This window comes from Anser anser, assembly GCF_964211835.1.
Source record: "Anser anser genome assembly, chromosome: 13".
NCBI classification, from domain to species: domain Eukaryota; kingdom Metazoa; phylum Chordata; class Aves; order Anseriformes; family Anatidae; genus Anser; species Anser anser.
In genome coordinates, this window is record NC_139734.1 from 2196796 (window position 1) to 2214418 (window position 17623).

A 17623-nucleotide genomic window follows, 5' to 3' on the forward strand; every position below is an offset into this window, starting at 1 on the left:
CCCGGGCGGGCGGCGCCGCGCCAAAATGTGCCCGGGCGGGCGGCGCCGCGCCAAAATGTGCCCGGGCGGGCGGCGCCGCGCCAAAATGTGCCCGGGCGGGCGGCGCCGCGCCAAAATGTGCCCGGGCGGGCGGCGCCGCGCCAAAATGTGCCCGGGCGGGCGGCGCCGCGCCAAAATGTGCCCGGGCGGGCGGCGCCGCGCCAAAATGTGCCCGGGCGGGCGGCGCCGCGCCAAAATGTGCCCGGGCGGGCGGCGCCGCGCCAAAATGTGCCCGGGCGGGCGGCGCCGCGCCAAAATGTGCCCGGGCGGGCGGCGCCGCGCCAAAATGTGCCCGGGCGGGCGGCGCCGCGCCAAAATGTGCCCGGGCGGGCGGCGCCGCGCCAAAATGTGCCCGGGCGGGCGGCGCCGCGCCAAAATGTGCCCGGGCGGGCGGCGCCGCGCCAAAATGTGCCCGGGCGGGCGGCGCCGCGCCAAAATGTGCCCGGGCGGGCGGCGCCGCGCCAAAATGTGCCCGGGCGGGCGGCGCCGCGCCAAAATGTGCCCGGGCGGGCGGCGCCGCGCCAAAATGTGCCCGGGCGGGCGGCGCCGCGCCAAAATGTGCCCGGGCGGGCGGCGCCGCGCCAAAATGTGCCCGGGCGGGCGGCGCCGCGCCAAAATGTGCCCGGGCGGGCGGCGCCGCGCCAAAATGTGCCCGGGCGGGCGGCGCCGCGCCAAAATGTGCCCGGGCGGGCGGCGCCGCGCCAAAATGTGCCCGGGCGGGCGGCGCCGCGCCAAAAGGCGCCGCGATCACAGACTTATCTTTCACGAATAGAAAAGGTGAGCCTGCTCACTCTCTAGGTAATACTGCGCTTATGCAGTCAAGGAACCGTACCCCCACCATTTCCCAAACACAAGTTAGCCAGCAACCCCTCCCAAAACATACCTCTAGTACATGAATTCCAAGCACTTAACATCTAGAAGGCTGCAAGGTCTAAAGACTCCACAGCCAGCCAAACCACAGGCAAAAGCTCCAGAAATATAACAAGCTGCCCCTAACCCTGGAAAAGACTACACCCTACCTGCTTCCTGCTGCTCTTTGCAGATACATGCTTGCACAGGGAGCTTCCATGATCCAGTTCTCCTAAACCCTGCTCCATCACTTTATCACCACAGCTGGAACTTGGATAATATTTGACATACAGGCCAAGACTCACAGGAAGCCCCAATCAATCTGTGAATATCCTACGGGACCTAGAACACACAAGCTAACATTACCACCCTATCCATAAACACGCTCTAACAATTACTCACCTGAAGAAGAGCTGCATGCAATAAAGACACCTCCTCCTACTATATAGATTGCTTTCCTCTAACAGATCCTTCTAGCCCTTACCTCAAAGAGATGTGCATTTCCAAGTAGAGACCGGTACGCATCAGTCCATAGACTCCAACCCACCCAAAGAACCCTGCAACTGACAGAAGGAAAAACAAAGCACTTACCCCTAAGAGCAGCCCAGGCAGAAGGAGCTCCCCCTCAGGCCTTGCCTGGGGCTCATATACCATTTGGCCCCACCCAGCACCCAAACCCAATCACCTGGGAGAGGGGAGGGGCAAAAAACAACAAAGTAGACAGAGCAGGACAAGCAGCAGCTGTTTTTCTTTTTTCTTTTTTTCTATCTGGTTTTCAGCTCAACACCATGCAGAGTGCAGACAAGAGAACTGGGGTGTTTCTAGGAGCAACAATCCCCAGGCTTTTGTTTCAGCTTTGAATATTGAGAGGACAATATTGTTAGTAATAGAAGAAGAAATAATACAATATTGTTTAGTATGTTACATTTGCGATGTACTGTTCCGAGGCTGCGCTTGGAAGATACAAAATCTATGTGCAAGGGTAACATGAGAATGCCCCAATTCATGATGAGGAGTAAGGAGGATTAAAAGAATGCTCAATTTGCAAGACATCTAGATAACTGGGGCTTCTTGGACTCTGGGAACTGGGTCAAACCAACCTTGCGGTTTGGACTGAGACCAAGGGCTCAGAGAGCATGCGTGAAAAGGAAAGGTTAAAAAGTTCAACTCTGATGAAGACATCGTACTTCATCCCGACGACCACCCGGACGACCACCAGAGAGTAATACGCAAGCGCAGAAGGACTGATAAGATAATTAGCATACGAAGCGAGGCTAGGCGGAGCTAGGAAATGAATATGCATAGATGAGTTGTGAAACCTAATGCATATGTAGTATCTTAGGAGATAAAAGAGAACTAAGAGAACAAATCAGACGAAGTTAGATTTGGGCAGGCATGCCCCTAACTTCCGGCGCCTAATAAAGCACCTTCATATAATCACTTTGTGGATTATGTGTCTTCATGAACGCTAACATTTTGGCGACCCAGGTGGGACCTCGTGGGCACTGCTGAGGCGGCTCGCGAACTGATCACGCTCCAGCCGGCACCGAGGAGTTTCTCGGGGAGCCATCGGCCGCGACCGACCCCCGCTGCTCACAACGTACCTCTGAAAGGGTAAGAAAAAGGTGCTTTCTGGTAATCGGTACCGATCTGGTCTGGGAGCCTGCCGGTCAGACGCGGCGAAAGCCACGCACGGTTGGGCTAGGGAATTCCCGTGGTAAGCCTAGGCGCCGTCCGTCAGACAGTCGCGAAAGCGCTGCAGGTTCGGCATCAGTGGTCTGGTTTTGCTGCAGGCTCAGCATCTGGTTCGGTTCGGTAAAAGCTATAGCTGATAATGGAAAAACTTAAAAGTATTCTGGGCGGTAATGCTTCGGTACCGCGATCCTCCCCTTTGGGCTGTTTACTAGCACACTGGAAGGAGGGGTGTTTCGGGCAGGAGTCACGAAAGGGTAAACTGGTTGATTACTGTAATGTTTGGTGGCCACAGTATGAACTAGAAGATCAAGAAAGTTGGCCAGAAAACGGAACCTTACAGTACAATACTATCTTACAATTAATGTTATTTTGTGAGCGAGAGTGCAAGGGGCCTCTCTGTGTGATTGCGTGATTGTGTTGTGAGTGAGACGCAGCATCGCTACGAAGCGAGTGCGGAGTTCCGATCCGCGGTTCCGTATTCTCCGCGAGGGGAGCGGCCGGAGATGAACGAAGCGCATGACAGACCGAAAAGAAGTGCTGCTTTATCCAAATGTTGATTGGTGGTGCCCAATACACGGGCCCGGCGGTGCATCTTGCAATCCTATTTCGTTCTTAAATGTTTTGAGTGTGACAAGGAGGAAGGTGGGAGCATTATCTAAGTAACAGTTTAAAAGTTTCGGTATATTTGCGGTGGTGTTTGGTCAGTTTCCCAAGTATCGGGGGAGGGGGGCTGACTGATTATCAAAGCGGTAGAACGGAGAGTCACTTCTTTGGTGGTTCGGGCCTGAGCCCTGCGAATTTGGTAAGAAGGGGGAGAGCAAATTTATTTAGGCCTCAATACCTTTTAAACCCCCGTCTTGATGGATACACAGGAGTGATTCCTTGTTTTGTGTAGGCTTACTAACAAAGTGCATGAGAAAAATTAGCATTCGGCTTGAAATTCGGCCTTGTTGAAATGTAAATTTTGTGGAAAAGGTGGTATTGTTTGTCTAGAAGACGGAAGGCTGAGTGCTTCAGGTGTTTTTCCGAAGTCCTGTGGATTTACGATTGGAACGGGGCTCATTAATAATCTGAAATAGTGAAGTTTGTATGTGGTGTTTAATCCCAGAGAATTGGGACATTTGAGAAGACTAGGAAAACATAGTAAAAACCTGCAATAAAAAGGTTTGCGTGGAAATTGAAACAAGGGACAGTAATTAATATAAATAAATAAAAGGGAATGGGAAATCAAGGAAATGGGTAATATCCAAAACAAAGACGTTTTAAAGAAAGCCTCCTTGGGTGTATATTGGCACATTGCAAGGATATTGTCGGAAGGGGGAGTGGGGGGGGGCGCGGAAAGCAAGAGGATTTCCACTAAGTATTGCAATCAGTTGTGGCCACTGTATAAACTAAATGGCCACTTTATGGATCAATTGACTATAACAGTGTCTTGCAATTAATGTTGTTTTTGAGGAGAGAAGGAAAATAGGATGAAATGTTGTATACTGATATGTTGTTTCAGCATCTTGGAGGGAAAAGGTATGGAATTAAGTTGGCCCCTGACTGAGGCTTTGGTGTTGGCATTAGAAAAGTACAGGCTGGAGGAAGATAAAGGAAGTGTTAAAAGGGTTGTTGAAGGTGTTAAAGGCTGTGTGGCATGTAGTATTTAACAGAGCTGTTTGAAGTTGAATGAGCAGGGGAAGAGGATGTAGGAATGTTAATAGTTCCGCCTCAACCCGAGGCTGAGATCTCAAAATCGCGGTGTGAGCCCTCTGGGGCGGAGGGACCGTGATGGGTCCGGGAGAGAGTTGTCACGGAAACAGAAAAGCAGCTAACTCTTAAAACAACCTGAGTTCCTGTGTAAGCTCAGATTGCCAATGGGACCGCTCAGGGAACTTTCAACCATTGCATTCCCCTGACCGACCCCCCCCCCCCCCCCCCCCCCGAGACCCTTACCACCCCGGAAATTATGTAAATACCAAAATCTGGTTAAATTGGGAATTGAGAATCTGTTCCAACAAGGTCCAAAAGAAAACCCTATGGAATTTTTGAATTTTTGGACCAACTTTGAAATGCAATGGAAAAAAAAAAAAAAAGACAGAAAATTTGGACCTGGCTTCAGAAAACAAACAGAGGCAATTGGCTAGCCTCTTTCTAGGGCAATCGGCCCCTGATATCAGAAAGAATTTGTCTTAGGCTGCAGGATAAACTTACAACAGTCAGAAATGACAGGGACCTGGGGCATCTACCCTAGCAGGTCCACTAGTTGAAATAAAGCTAGGAAACGAAGAGAGAGGCTTGAATTTTTGTTGTTGTTGGTTACAGGAGCTTCTTTCTCTGTGTTAATTAGTCTGTAAATGTAATAGGAGCAACATATTCAGTGTTAAATGTAATAGGAGCAACATATTCAGTGTTAAATAGTTTAAAAGGACGATTGGGAACTAAGACAACTACAATAATTGGAGCCACAGGGAAGGAGGAGGAACGGCCATTCTTACAACCCCTTGATTTGCGTTTTGGGGGTAAGGAACTAACCCATGAATTTTTGTATGTACCAGAATGCCCGATTCCACTCTTGGGACGGGATCTATTAGCTAAATTAGATGCAACAATAACCTTTGAGGATGGAGAATTAATAATGAAGGTACCTGAGTCCAAAGTAGGACAAATCCTAATGATCAAAGATAAACCCTTTGTTAATATTCCAAGAGAAGTAGAAAATGCAGTTATACCAACAGTATGGGAAGCCAAACCTGTTTGAATCAAACAATATCCACTTAAGATAGAAGCTAGGCAGGGGACAGTGAAAATTATTGACAAATTTCTCAAACATCAGATTCTGGAAGAATGTAAATCGGAATACAATACTCCAATTTTTCCAGTAAGGAAGCCGAATGGTGAGTATAGATTGGTACAAGATCTTAGAGCAATAAATGAAATAACAAAGGACATTCACCCGGTAGTGGCTAATCCTTACACATTGTTAACATCTGTGAGAGAGATATATAAATGGTTTACTGTGATAGATTTAAAGGATGCCTTCTTTTGCATACCTCTTGATAAAGATAGTAGAAAATTATTTGCCTTCAAATGGGAAAACATATTGAAGTTTTTGTACCACATATGGTAACAACTGTTTTAGAACAAAAGGGGGGCCACTGGTTATCACCCAGCCGAATGATGAAATATCAGGCAATACTAACTGAACAAGATGACGTAACCTTGAAAACAACTAACCTGTTAAATTCAGCAGTCTTTCTAGGAACTGTTCCAGAAGAAGGACCGTTGGAACACAATTGTGTGGAAATAATTGAACATACCCATGCGAGCCGTGAGGATTTGAAGGATGTACCCCTTGAAAGGTATGACTGGGAACTTTTTACTGATGGTAGTAGTTTTGCGGAGAATGGAACACGATATGCAGGGTATGCAGTAACAACCCTGAAGACAGTGATCGAAGCAAAACCTTTACCACCTGAAACATCAGCACAGCGAGCGGAACTGATAGCCCTACCTCGAGCACTGGAACTGAGTAAAGGGAAGATGGTAAATATTTGGACAGATTCAAAGTATGCTTTTGGAGTAGTCCATGTTCATGGAGCATTATGGAAAGAAAGAGGGCTGTTGTCCTCACAAGGAGCCAATATAAGGTATCAAGAGGAGGTGTTAAATTTGATAAATGCGGTGCAAAAACCAAAACAAGTGGCTATTATGCACTGTAAAGCTCATCAAGGAGGAACCTTGAAAATATCAGAAGGGAATCGGCTGGCAGATCGAGCAGCTCGACAAATTGCTCGGGAGGTGTGGAATGTAATGGCTTTGGTACCACTCAAGGTAGGCCCCACTCGTCTTAATCTTCCCAAGGAACCAAGATATTCACCAGAGGATGAGAAATTAGCAAATCTCCTAAAGGCCCGAAAGAACTCTGATGGACGGTATGTAACTGCTATGGGCCAGGTAGTAATACCCCCCTTGGTGATGCGAGAAATACTTCAGACAAGACATAATGAGTGTCACTGGGGTGCAGAGGCAATGGTAACATTTTAAAACGTAGCATTATCTCTACACATATGTTAACAATGGCAAAATCAGTAATGTCAAAGTGTGAGATTTGTCTGAAAAATAATCCAGTAGCAAGAAAACATGCTGAAATGGGAAGAGTTAGAGTAGGAATAGAACCAGGAGATTACTGGCAAGTTGATTTTGTAGAGTTACCTAGGACTAGGGGATGTAGGTATTTGTTAGTAGGGGTTGACACCTTTTTCAGATGGCCAGAAGCCCTTCCCTGTCGCACCAATCAAGCTAAAGAGACAGTAAAATGGTTACATAATGGAAAACCATTCCGAGGTTTGGGGTACCATTAGGAATATCCTCGGATAGGGGGCCGCGCTTTGTTTCATCTGTGGTTAAAGACGTAAGTCGGCTATTAGGAATTTCTTGGAATTTACATACTGCATGGAGACCCCAATCTAGTGGACAGGTAGAAAGGATGAACCAAACTCTAAAGGGACAGATCAGTAAAATCTGCCAGGAAGCCAAAATACAATGGCCACAAGCTTTGCCTATAGCTTTACTGAGAATAAGGATAAAGCCAAGGAGTGGAATGTCAGTAAGCCCATACGAGATTACGTATGGAAAGCCTTATGAATCCCCAGAACCAAATCCTAATATGCATATAACAGGGAACCAGGATGTTTATAATTATGTATTGTCTCTTGGTAAAACTTTAGCTCAACTTCGAAGTGTTCTGGTGTGGAACCGACCGTTGGCACTGGAAAATCCTGTCCACGACATTCAGCCAGGTGACCAAGTGTACATTAAAAACTGGAATGAAGAACCCCTGAGAGAACGGTGGGCTGGACCTTATCAAGTATTATTGACTACTTTTAAAGGTAGAAGGGGTGGATGCTTGGATTCATTATACTCGGGTGAAAAAGGTTCCCGAATTTTGGTCAGTGCGAGCAATCGGAGATACAAAACTACAGATGAAGCGCGTATAACCATACAATGTTGGGGTTCTTAACAACAGTAACGATAACAGTAATTGTTTTGTGTAAATACCTTGTAATTGGGTTCCTAGAAATACCAGAAAAATATAAGAAAGAGGAAATATTCAGAGGAGAAAATGTTACTTTGGAATGTGGAATGCACAACGATAAACCAATAACAATTAGCTCTCTACAGGTGGTCTGGGAAAAAACAAGTGACTCCGGACATAGCCAGGAAATATACGTAGACACAACCAGGGACAATACAGGACTGAAGGCTGGATGGAAGGGGAAGGCATACGTAAGTAAAACCATAGAATTGGGCCAACAACTGAGAGGAGCTACCACCTGAACCCTGTTTAGTGTTACTAAAGTCAACAAAGGAAACTACCGGTGCATGGTAACACATGAAAATAGCACAGATTACGGGATAAGAGAAATATTGGTATATCCGAAATTGGATAAAGGAATATTGGTAGCCCACTGGAAAGGATCTAGAAGAAAAAGAGAGGGCCAGGTGCCATGGACACAAGTGGTACAGATCCCACACAGGCAACCATCAGAGAATTTACTGGTAGGATTGATTAAAGATTTTGCCATAATGAAAGGAACTGATAGAATTACTGCTTGTTTGCCCATCCCAAAAGCAACGGGGGACCCGCTTGAGTGGGGTATAATAACCTCCCCACTGCCCCAAGTAAAAGGAAATGAAACAATTCAATGTAAAGAAGTGAAAGTTCTAGAGAGGATAAATGTTACACAATACTATAGGAAACTGAGCCCCCCAACATCAAGGTCTGAATGTGAAAAGAAGAACTACCATTGCATAACAATAGGCAGATTTAAGAATGTGGGACAGTGTTATTACGACGAACTACGTGTAGTAGAAGGAGTTAGAGAAAAGATTGTTTGGGAATGTCAAGAGAAAAATAAGCCAAAAGGAATGAAAGGGTGGGATAGTGATTGGACAGTAAGTTTATTGCAGAAATTCCAGTATGGAGGGAATACATCATGGTGTATTAAATGGCAGGGGAAGCAGAATGGAACTGATCAGTTTTATACAGTAAGCCGGGTTGACAGTAGTGGTAGACAAGAGTCAACAAAGGTAGCTTGGTGGACTTGTGAGAAGAAATATACTTGCGACAGTAATAATGAAGATATCAAGCACTTACTTCCGGTATTGATAGCTCTTAGGGCAGGATGTGCTTGCCGAGGAATTAAGTACAATTCGGAAAGAAATAGCCAGGCTGGTCAAGTCGCAGTGGATTGTAGCTATAGTACCATAAAAAGTCCAGGACAATTTGTATGGGCAGCCAGTAATGGAACTTGGACTACACACCCGCCGATAGATGGGGAAGTAAAAGAAATAACTCTAGGACTCCCTCCCCACACTGCGTCCAATATGGAAAAAGTCTCCTTTTAAGGGAAAGTTGGAAACCCTACAAATTAGTAGGGCAAAAAGAAGTTTAGAAGAAGGGGCAGATGAAGATATATGGCATGAACCCTCGGATGGAGTAAAATTCAGTTGGGCGTTAGAATCTCTATTTGCACAGGTAGCTACTTATCGAAATAGGGAAATGATTTATAAACTTACAGGACAAGTGAGTAGGCACGAGAGCCACGAAAGAAGGCTTTAGAGACCTTAATATCCAACTACAATCTACAACTAAAATGGTGCTACAAAATCGATTGGCATTAGATACACTGTTATTAAAGGAACATGGAGTATGTGGATTTCTAAAAGATCATATTGATCATTGCTGCATCCACATTTCAAATGTGACTATTGATGTAGAACATGTCATAGAACAACTGGCTTGAGTGGAACAAGATGCAGAACAGGAAGAGAAAGATATGACAACAAGCTGGTTGGATAAAATTTTTAGTGGATGGAATATTAGTAATTGGGTTAAGTCCTTACTGGAGACAATAATTATATTGGTGATTGTAGGGGTACTAATTTGGTTAACATTTATAATGCTGAAAAGTCTGATTCTAAGGAAGACAACCTGGAACCGGACAGTGATGCAAACTATTGCTCAGCAAATGGAACCACATCCTCAATATCCTCCACCGGCATCTAACAACTTTGGATTTCAGAGAAAGAATCTGAGGAACCCAGGAAGTGAAATTGAATGAAAACCGAATAGACAAGATCAGTTTCAGATCAAGTGAACCCAACCAGAAGGGTGAACGTAACATAAAGCAGAAGTGGTGGACTTATGAAATGTTGTGACAATCCTAATCTTTGTAATTTCCTTGATTCTTAATGATGTAATTTTCCATGATTATATTATTGGTGAGCACTGAGTGTAAAATATTTTAGTTAGTTAGTGAAAGCATTTGCCCTCCTCGAAAGGAGTGAAATGCTTTCAAAGGGGGGAAATGTTAGTAATAGAAGAAGAAATAATACAATATTGTTTAGTATGTTACATTTGCGATGTACTGTTCCGAGGCTGCGCTTGGAAGATACAAAAACTATGTGCAAGGGTAACATGAGAATGCCCCAATTCATGATGAGGAGTAAGGAGGATTAAAAGAATGCTCAATTTGCAAGACATCTAGATAACTGGGGCTTCTTGGACTCTGGGAACTGGGTCAAACCAACCTTGCGGTTTGGACTGAGACCAAGGGCTCAGAGAGCATGCGTGAAAAGGAAAGGTTAAAAAGTTCAACTCTGATGAAGACATCGTACTTCATCCCGACGACCACCCGGACGACCACCAGAGAGTAATACGCAAGCGCAGAAGGACTGATAAGATAATTAGCATACGAAGCGAGGCTAGGCGGAGCTAGGAAATGAATATGCATAGATGAGTTGTGAAACCTAATGCATATGTAGTATCTTAGGAGATAAAAGAGAACTAAGAGAACAAATCAGACGAAGTTAGATTTGGGCAGGCATGCCCCTAACTTCCGGCGCCTAATAAAGCACCTTCATATAATCACTTTGTGGATTATGTGTCTTCATGAACGCTAACAATATGACCAAGCAAAAAACTGATCTTTTTCAGCTGGCATTGGCTTAAACTTTTCTTTGTGCATAGTGAGAAAAATCTGAACCTGATCTCCTTCTATGACCAAGTGATGCGCTTGGTGGATGAGGGGAAGGCTGTGGATGTGATCTACCTTGACTTCAGTAAGGCTTTTGACACCGTTTCCCACAGCATTCTCCTCAAGAAACTGGCCGCTCGTGGCTTGGACTGGCGTACGCTTTGTTGGGTTAAAAACTGGCTGGATGGCCGGGCCCAAAGAGTTGTGGTGAATGGAGCCAAATCCAGTTGGAGGCCGGTCACTAGTGGAGTCCCCCAGGGCTCAGTGCTGGGGCCAGTCCTCTTTAATATCTTTATCGATGACCTGGATGAGGGGATCGAGTGCACCCTCAGTAAGTTTGCAGATGACACCAAGTTAGGTGTGTGTGTCGATCTGCTCGAGGGAAGAAAGGCTCTGCAGGAGGATCTGAATAGGCTGGACCGATGGGCTGAGGTCAACTGTATGAAGTTCAACAAGGCCAAGTGCCAGGTCCTGCATCTGGGGCGCAACAACCCCAAGCAGCGTTACAGGCTGGGAGATGAGTGGCTGGAAAGCTGCCGGGGATAGAAGGACCTGGGAGTACTGGTTGATAGGCAGCTGAATGTGAGCCAGCAGTGTGCCCAGGTGGCCAAGAAGGCCAACAGCATCCTGGCTTGCATAAGAAGCAGTGTGGCCAGCAGGGCTAGGGAGGTGATTGTGCCCCTGTACTCGGCTCTGGTGAGGCCGCACCTCAAGTACTGTGTTCAGTTTTGGGCCCCTCGCTACAAGAAGGACATGGAGGTGCTCAAGAGAGTCCAGAGAAGGGCAACGAAGCTGGTGAGGAGTCTGGAGAACAAGTCTTACAAGGAGCGGCTGAGGGAGCTGGGGTTGTTTAGCGTGGAGAAGAGGAGGCTCAGGGGTGACCTCATTGTTCTCTATAGGTACCTTAAAGGAGGCTGTAGAGAGGTGGGGGTTGGTCTATTCTCCCACATGCCTGGTGACAGGACGAGGGGGAATGGGCTAAAGTTGTGCCAGGGGAGTTTTAGGTTGGATGTTAGGAAGAACTTCTTTACTGAAAGGGTTGTTAGGCATTGGAACGGACTGCCCAGGGAGGTGGTTGAGTCACCATCCCTGGAGGTCTTTAAAAGACGTTTAGATGTAGCCCTTAGTGATATGGTTTAGTGGAGGTCTTGTTAGTGTTAGGACAGAGGTTGGACTAGATGATCTTGGAGGTCTCTTCCAACCTAGATGATTCTGTGATTCAAAGAGATGTGCATTTCCAAGTAGAGACTGGTACGCATCAGTCCATAGACTCCAACCCACCCAAAGAACCCTGCAACTGACAGAAGGAAAAACAAAGCACTTACCCCTAAGAGCAGCCCAGGCACAATGAGCTCCCCTTCAGGCCTTGCCTGGGGCTCATATACCATTTGGCCCCGCCCAGCACCCAAACCCAATCACCTGGGAAAGGGGAGGGGCAAAAAACAACAAAGTAGACAGAGCAGGACAAGCAGCAGCTGTGGTTTTCTTTTTTTATTTTCCATCTGGTTTTCAGCTCAACACCATGCAGAGTGCAGACAAGAGAACTGGGGTGTTCCTAGAATCAGCAATCCCCAAGCTTTTGCTTCAGCTTTGAATATTGAGAGGACCATACAACCAAGCAAGTAACTGATCTTCTTCAGCTGGCATTAAAGCTTTCTTTCTGCATAGGAAGAAAAATCTAGGTGCATCACAGATGACACGCCAAAAGAAAAAAACCAATTCCATGAAATAACATCACTCACAGGGAAAATCACACACTTGAGTAGGCTATCTGAAAACCAAAAGGCTATGCTGATGGGTCAGCATTTCAGGAACTGGACCCGCTGATGCCCCTCAGGAACATGGCAAGAGATGCACAATGCTGTCACAAGTGCTTGCAAAGCCTGCCCAACAGGCCAAACAGACTAACAATCCACCCACCAACTCAAGGCCCACACTGCCATCCACTCAACCTCGTGCCTCTTTCAAGTTTTCAGCTTAGTCCATGCCCATGACAAGGCCTACAAGAAACAAAGAGAGAAGGCCACGCCCATGATGGACACGCAAACACTACAGCTCCTTGCAGAGGTCTCAAGCACAGAGACCAGAGCCAGAAAAAAAACACCCTCAGGTCCACAAAGGCCAAAAGGCCATGAATGCACAGCAGCCCCAGCAGGGATAATCACAGACTTACCCTTCACAGATGAAAAAGGTGACCCTGCTCAGCCTCTTCCTCATACTGCCCTTATGCAGTCAAGGCCCTTGCCATGCATACTGAGGCTCTTTGTGACTCCTCTGGACAGTTATGCAAATGCCTTGATATATCTAGAGATTAAAATAGAACCCCAAAATAAGGAACCATACCCCACCATTTCCCAAACATGTTAGCCAGCAACCCCTCCTAAACATACCTCTAGTACATGAATTCCAAGCACTTAACATCTAGAAGGCTGCAAGGTCTAAAGACTCCACAGCCAGCCAAACCACAGGCAAAAGCTCCAGAAATATAACAAGCTGCCCCTAACCCTGGAAAAGACTACACCTTACCTGCCTCCTGCTGCTCTTTGCAGATACATGCTTGCACAGGGAGCTTCCATGATCCAGTTCTCCTAAACCCTGCTCCATCACTTTACCGCCACAGCTGGAACTTGGATAATATTTGACATACAGGCCAAGACTCACAGGAAGCCCCAATCAATCTGTCAAAATCCTAAGGGACCTAGAACACACAAGCTAACATTACCACCCTATCCGTAAACACGCTCTAACAATTACTCACCTGAACAAGAGCTGCATGCAATAAAGGCACCTCCTCCTACTATATAGATTGCTTTCCTCTAACAGATCCTTCTAGCCCTTACCTCAAAGAGATGTGCATTTCCAAGTAGAGACTGGTACGCATCAGTCCATAGACTCGAACCCACCCAAAGAACCCTGCAACTGACAGAAGGAAAAACAAAGCACTTACCCCTAAGAGCAGCCCAGGCACAATGACTGGGGCTCATGTACCATTTGGCCCCGCCCAGCACCCAAACCCAATCACCTGGGAAAGGGGAGGGGCAAAAAACAACAAAGTAGACAGGGCAGGACAAGCAGCAGGTATGTCATTTTTTTTTCCATCTGGTTTTCAGCTCAACACCATGCAGAGTGCAGACAAGAGAACTGGGGTGTTTCTAGAAGCAACAATCCCCAGGCTTTTACTTCAGCTTTGAAAATATTTAAAGGGGGCCCCTGGCGGGCCCCCAGGCGCCTCCCAGGACCCACCCCGGCGACCCCCGGCAGGCCCGCCGAGCGGCCCCGGAGTACCCACCCCGGCGACCCCCGGCGGACCCCTGGGCACCCCGGAGGACCCACCCCGGCAACCATCAGCGAGCTCCCGGGCACCCCGCAGGACCCAGCCCGGCGAACCCCGGCGGGACCCCGGGCGCCCCGGAGGACCTACCCCGGTGACACCCGGCACGCCTACAGGCACCCCGCAGGACCCACCACGGTTACCCCCGGCGGGCCCTCGGGCGCCCCGGACGACCCACCCCAGCGACCCACAGCGGGCCCCCTGGCGTGCCGGAGGACCCACCCCAGTGACCCCTGGCTGGACTCCGAGCGCCCCGCAGGACACACCCCGGCAACACATGACAGAACCCCGGGCGCCCCGGAACACCAACCCCGGTGACACCCAGCAAGCCTATGGGCACCGCGGAGGACCCACCCCGGCGACCCCCGGCGGGCCCCTGGGCGCCCCGGAGGACCCACCCCGGCGACCCCCGGCGGGTCCCTGGGTGCCCTGGAGGACCCACCCCATAGACCCCCGGCTGGCCCCCGGGCGCCCCGGAGGACCCACCCCTGTGACCGCCAGTGGGCCCCCGGGAGACCTGGAGGACCCATCCAGGCGACCCTCGGCGGGCCACCGGGCGCCCCGAAGGACCCACCCCGGCGACCCCCAGCAAGCCCCCGGGTGCCCTGGAAGACCTGTTCCCGTGACCCCCAGTGGGCCCCCAGGCGCCCCAGACGACCCAACACAGTGACCCTAGGCTAGCCCCCAGGCGCCCCGGAGGATCCAGCCAGGTGATCCCCAATGGGCCCCCGGGCGCCCCGCAGGACCCACCCCCATGACCCCTGGCAGGCCCCCTGGCACCCCGGAGGACCTACCCCGGTGACTGACGGCAGACACCAGGGTACCCCGGAGGACTGACCCCAGTGACCCCCGGCAGGCCCCTGGGCGCCCCGGAGGACCCACTGCGGTGACCCTCGGTGGGCCCCCAGGCGCCCTGGAACACCCACCCTGGTAACCCCCGGCAGCCCCCCGGGCACCCCAGAGGACCCACCCCAGCGACCCCCGACGGGGCCCCGGGCACCCCAGAGGACCCACCTCGCTGACCCCTGGCGGGGCCACCAGGTGCCCCGGAGGACCCCCCCCGGCGACCCTCAGCGAGCTCCTGGGCGCCCCACAGGACCCAGCCCGGTGACCCCCAGCAGGCCCCCGGGCGCCCCGGAGGGCCTATCCTGGCTACCCCCGGCAGGCCCCCGTTCGCCCCGCAGGACCGCCCCCCGTGACCCCCGGCGGGCCCCCGGGCGCCCCAGAGGGCCTATCCCGGCGAACTCTGGCGGGCCCATGGGAGCCCCGGAGGACCAACCCCAGCGACCCTCAGCGAGCTCCCGGGCGCCTCGCAGGACCCACCCCGGCAAGCCACGGCAGCCCCCCGGGCGCCCCAGAGGACCCACCCCGGCGACCCCCGACGGGGCCCCGGGCACCCCGGAGGACCCACCTCGCTGACCCCTGGCGGGGCCACCAGGCGCCCCAGAGGACCCGCCCCGGTGACCCCCGGCGGGCTCCAGGGCGCCCCCGAGGAGCCACCCCGGTGACCGCCAGTTGGAGGAAAAGCCCTTCCACTCCAGCCCCAAGTATGTGGAAAAGCTCCTTCCCCTCAGGCCCCAAATATAAAGGATTACCCATCCCCTCCAGCTACAACCCTTCAGAAAAAGCCCCTTCCCCTCTGACTCAAACCCTGAGGAAAAGCCCCTTCCCCTCTGACTCAAACCCTGAGGAAAAGCCCCTTCTCCTCCGACCCAAACACTGTGGAAAAGTCCAACCCTGAGGAAAAGCTCCTCCCCCTCCAGCCCCAACCATGAGGAAAAGTCCCAATCCTGAGGCAAAATCCTATTCCCTTCCAGCCCCAACCTGGAAGAAAAGCCCCTTCCCCTCCGGCCCCAACCCTGAGGAAAAGCCACAACGCTCAGGAAAAATCCTATTCCCCTGTGGACCCAAACCTGAGGAAAACACCCTTCCCCTCTGGCCCCAACCCTGAGGAAAAGCCCTTCCCCTACGGCCTCAACCCTGAGGAAAAGCCCCAGCTCTGAGGAAAAGACCCTTCTCCTCCGGCCCCAACCCTGAGGAAAAGCCCCTTCCCTTCTGACCCCAACCCTGAGGAGAAGCCCCTTCCCCTCAGGCCCGAAGCCTGAGGAAAAGCCCCTGCCAATCCGTCCCCAAACCGGAGGAAAAGCCCCTTCCCCTCTGGCCCCAACCATGAGAAAAAACCCCTTCCCGTCCGGCCCCAACCCTGAGGAAAAGGCCCAAACTTTTTGGGAAAAGCTCCTTCCCCTACAGCCACAACCCTGAGGAAAAGCCCCATCTCTGAGGAAAAGACCCATCCCTTCTGGCTCCACCTATAGAGCAAAGGCCCATCCCCTCTGGCCCGAACCCTGAGGAAAAGCCCCATCGCTGAGAAAATATCTTATTCCGCTCCGGACCCAACCCTGTGGAAAACCCGCATCTAGTCCGACCCCAACCATGAGGAAAATCCCCTTCCCCTCTGACCCCAACCCTGAGGAAAAGCCCCTTCCCCTCCAGCCCCACCCCTAAGGAAAAGTCCCTTTCCCTCAGGCCACAACCCTTATGAAAAGCCCCTTCCAGTCGAGCCCCAACCCTGAGAAAAAGCCCCTTCCCCTGCAGCCCCAACCCTGAGGAAAAGCCCCTTCCCCTCCGGCCCCAGCCCTGAGGAAAATCACCTTCCCCTCCAGCCCGAACCCTGAGGAAAAGCCTCTTCCCCTCTAGCCCCAACCATGTGGGAAAGCACCAATCCTGAGGAAAAGCCCCTTCCTGTCCGGCCCCAACCTTAAGGAGAGACCCCAAACTTGCGGAAAAGCCCATCCCTCTGGCCGTAACCCTCAGGAAAAGCCACAACCCTGTGGAAAAGCCCCTTCCCCTCCGGCCCCAAACCTGACGAAAAGCCACTTCCCCTCCTGCCCCAATCCTGAGGAAAAGAACCTTCCCCTTTGGCGCCAACCCTCAGGAAAAGCCCCTTCCCCTTTGGCCCCAACTGTGAAGTAAATCCCCTTCCCCTTGGCGCCAATGCTGAGGAAAAGCTCCATCCCCTCTGTCCCCAGCCCTGATGAAAATCCCCTTCCTCTCAGGCCCCAAGCCTGAGGAAAAGCCCCTGCCACGCCCTCCGACCCCAACCATGAAGTAAATCCCCTTCCCCTTGGCACCAATGCTGAGGAAAAGCCCCTTCCCCTCCGGCCCCAACCAAGAGAAAAAACCTCTTCCGCTCCGGCCCTAACCCTGAGCAAAAGGCCAAAACCTTAGGAAAAGCCCCTTGCCCTACGGCCACAACCCTGAGGAAATGCCCCAGCTCTAAGGAAAAGACCCATCCCCTCCGGCCCCAACTATAAAGCAAAGCCCCATCCCCTCCAGCCCCAACTGTGAGGAAAAGCCCCTTCCCCTCTGACCCCAACCCTGAGGAAAAGCCCCTTCCCCTCCAGCCCCACCCCTGAGGAAAAGCCCCTTTCCCTCAGGCCGCAACCCTTATGGAAAGCCCCTTCCAGTCGAGCCCCAACCCTGAGGAAAAGCCCCTTCCCCTCAGGCCACAACCCTTATGAAAAGCCCCTTCCCCTCCAGCCCCAAGCCTGTGGAAAAGCCCCTTCCCCTCCAGCCCCAACCCTGAGGAAAAGCCCCTTCCCCTCAGGCCCCAGCCCTAAAGAGAAGCCCCAACCCGTAAGAAAAGACCCTTCCCCTCTGACCCCAACTGGAGGATAAGCCCCTT

The 17623-nt window shown here is 50.9% G+C and overlaps 2 long non-coding RNA genes across 7 annotated transcripts; one reads left to right on the top strand and one right to left on the bottom strand.

Moving 5' to 3' along the window:
• Nucleotides 1–1687: 1687 nt before the first annotated feature.
• LOC310881054 lies at nt 1688–9693 on the top strand. 3 transcript variants are annotated; one of them, XR_014572082.1, is made up of 3 exons: nt 1688–2502; nt 5816–7854; nt 9554–9693. It is a non-coding gene; the product is annotated as an uncharacterized lncRNA (long non-coding RNA). The 3 variants fall into 3 exon arrangements; XR_014572083.1 differs by having other exon boundaries at nt 9542–9682; XR_014572084.1 differs by lacking the exon at nt 9554–9693 and having other exon boundaries at nt 5816–9019.
• A 97-nt stretch (nt 9694–9790) lies between these two features.
• Nucleotides 9791–15796, bottom strand: LOC310881056. 4 transcript variants are annotated; one of them, XR_014572088.1, is made up of 4 exons: nt 13555–15796; nt 13134–13305; nt 12781–12911; nt 9791–12267 (listed from the first exon to the last, which is right to left on the bottom strand). It is a non-coding gene; the product is annotated as an uncharacterized lncRNA (long non-coding RNA). The 4 variants fall into 4 exon arrangements; XR_014572089.1 differs by having other exon boundaries at nt 13448–13565; XR_014572090.1 differs by lacking the exon at nt 13555–15796 and having other exon boundaries at nt 13134–13439.
• Nucleotides 15797–17623: the final 1827 nt, after the last annotated feature.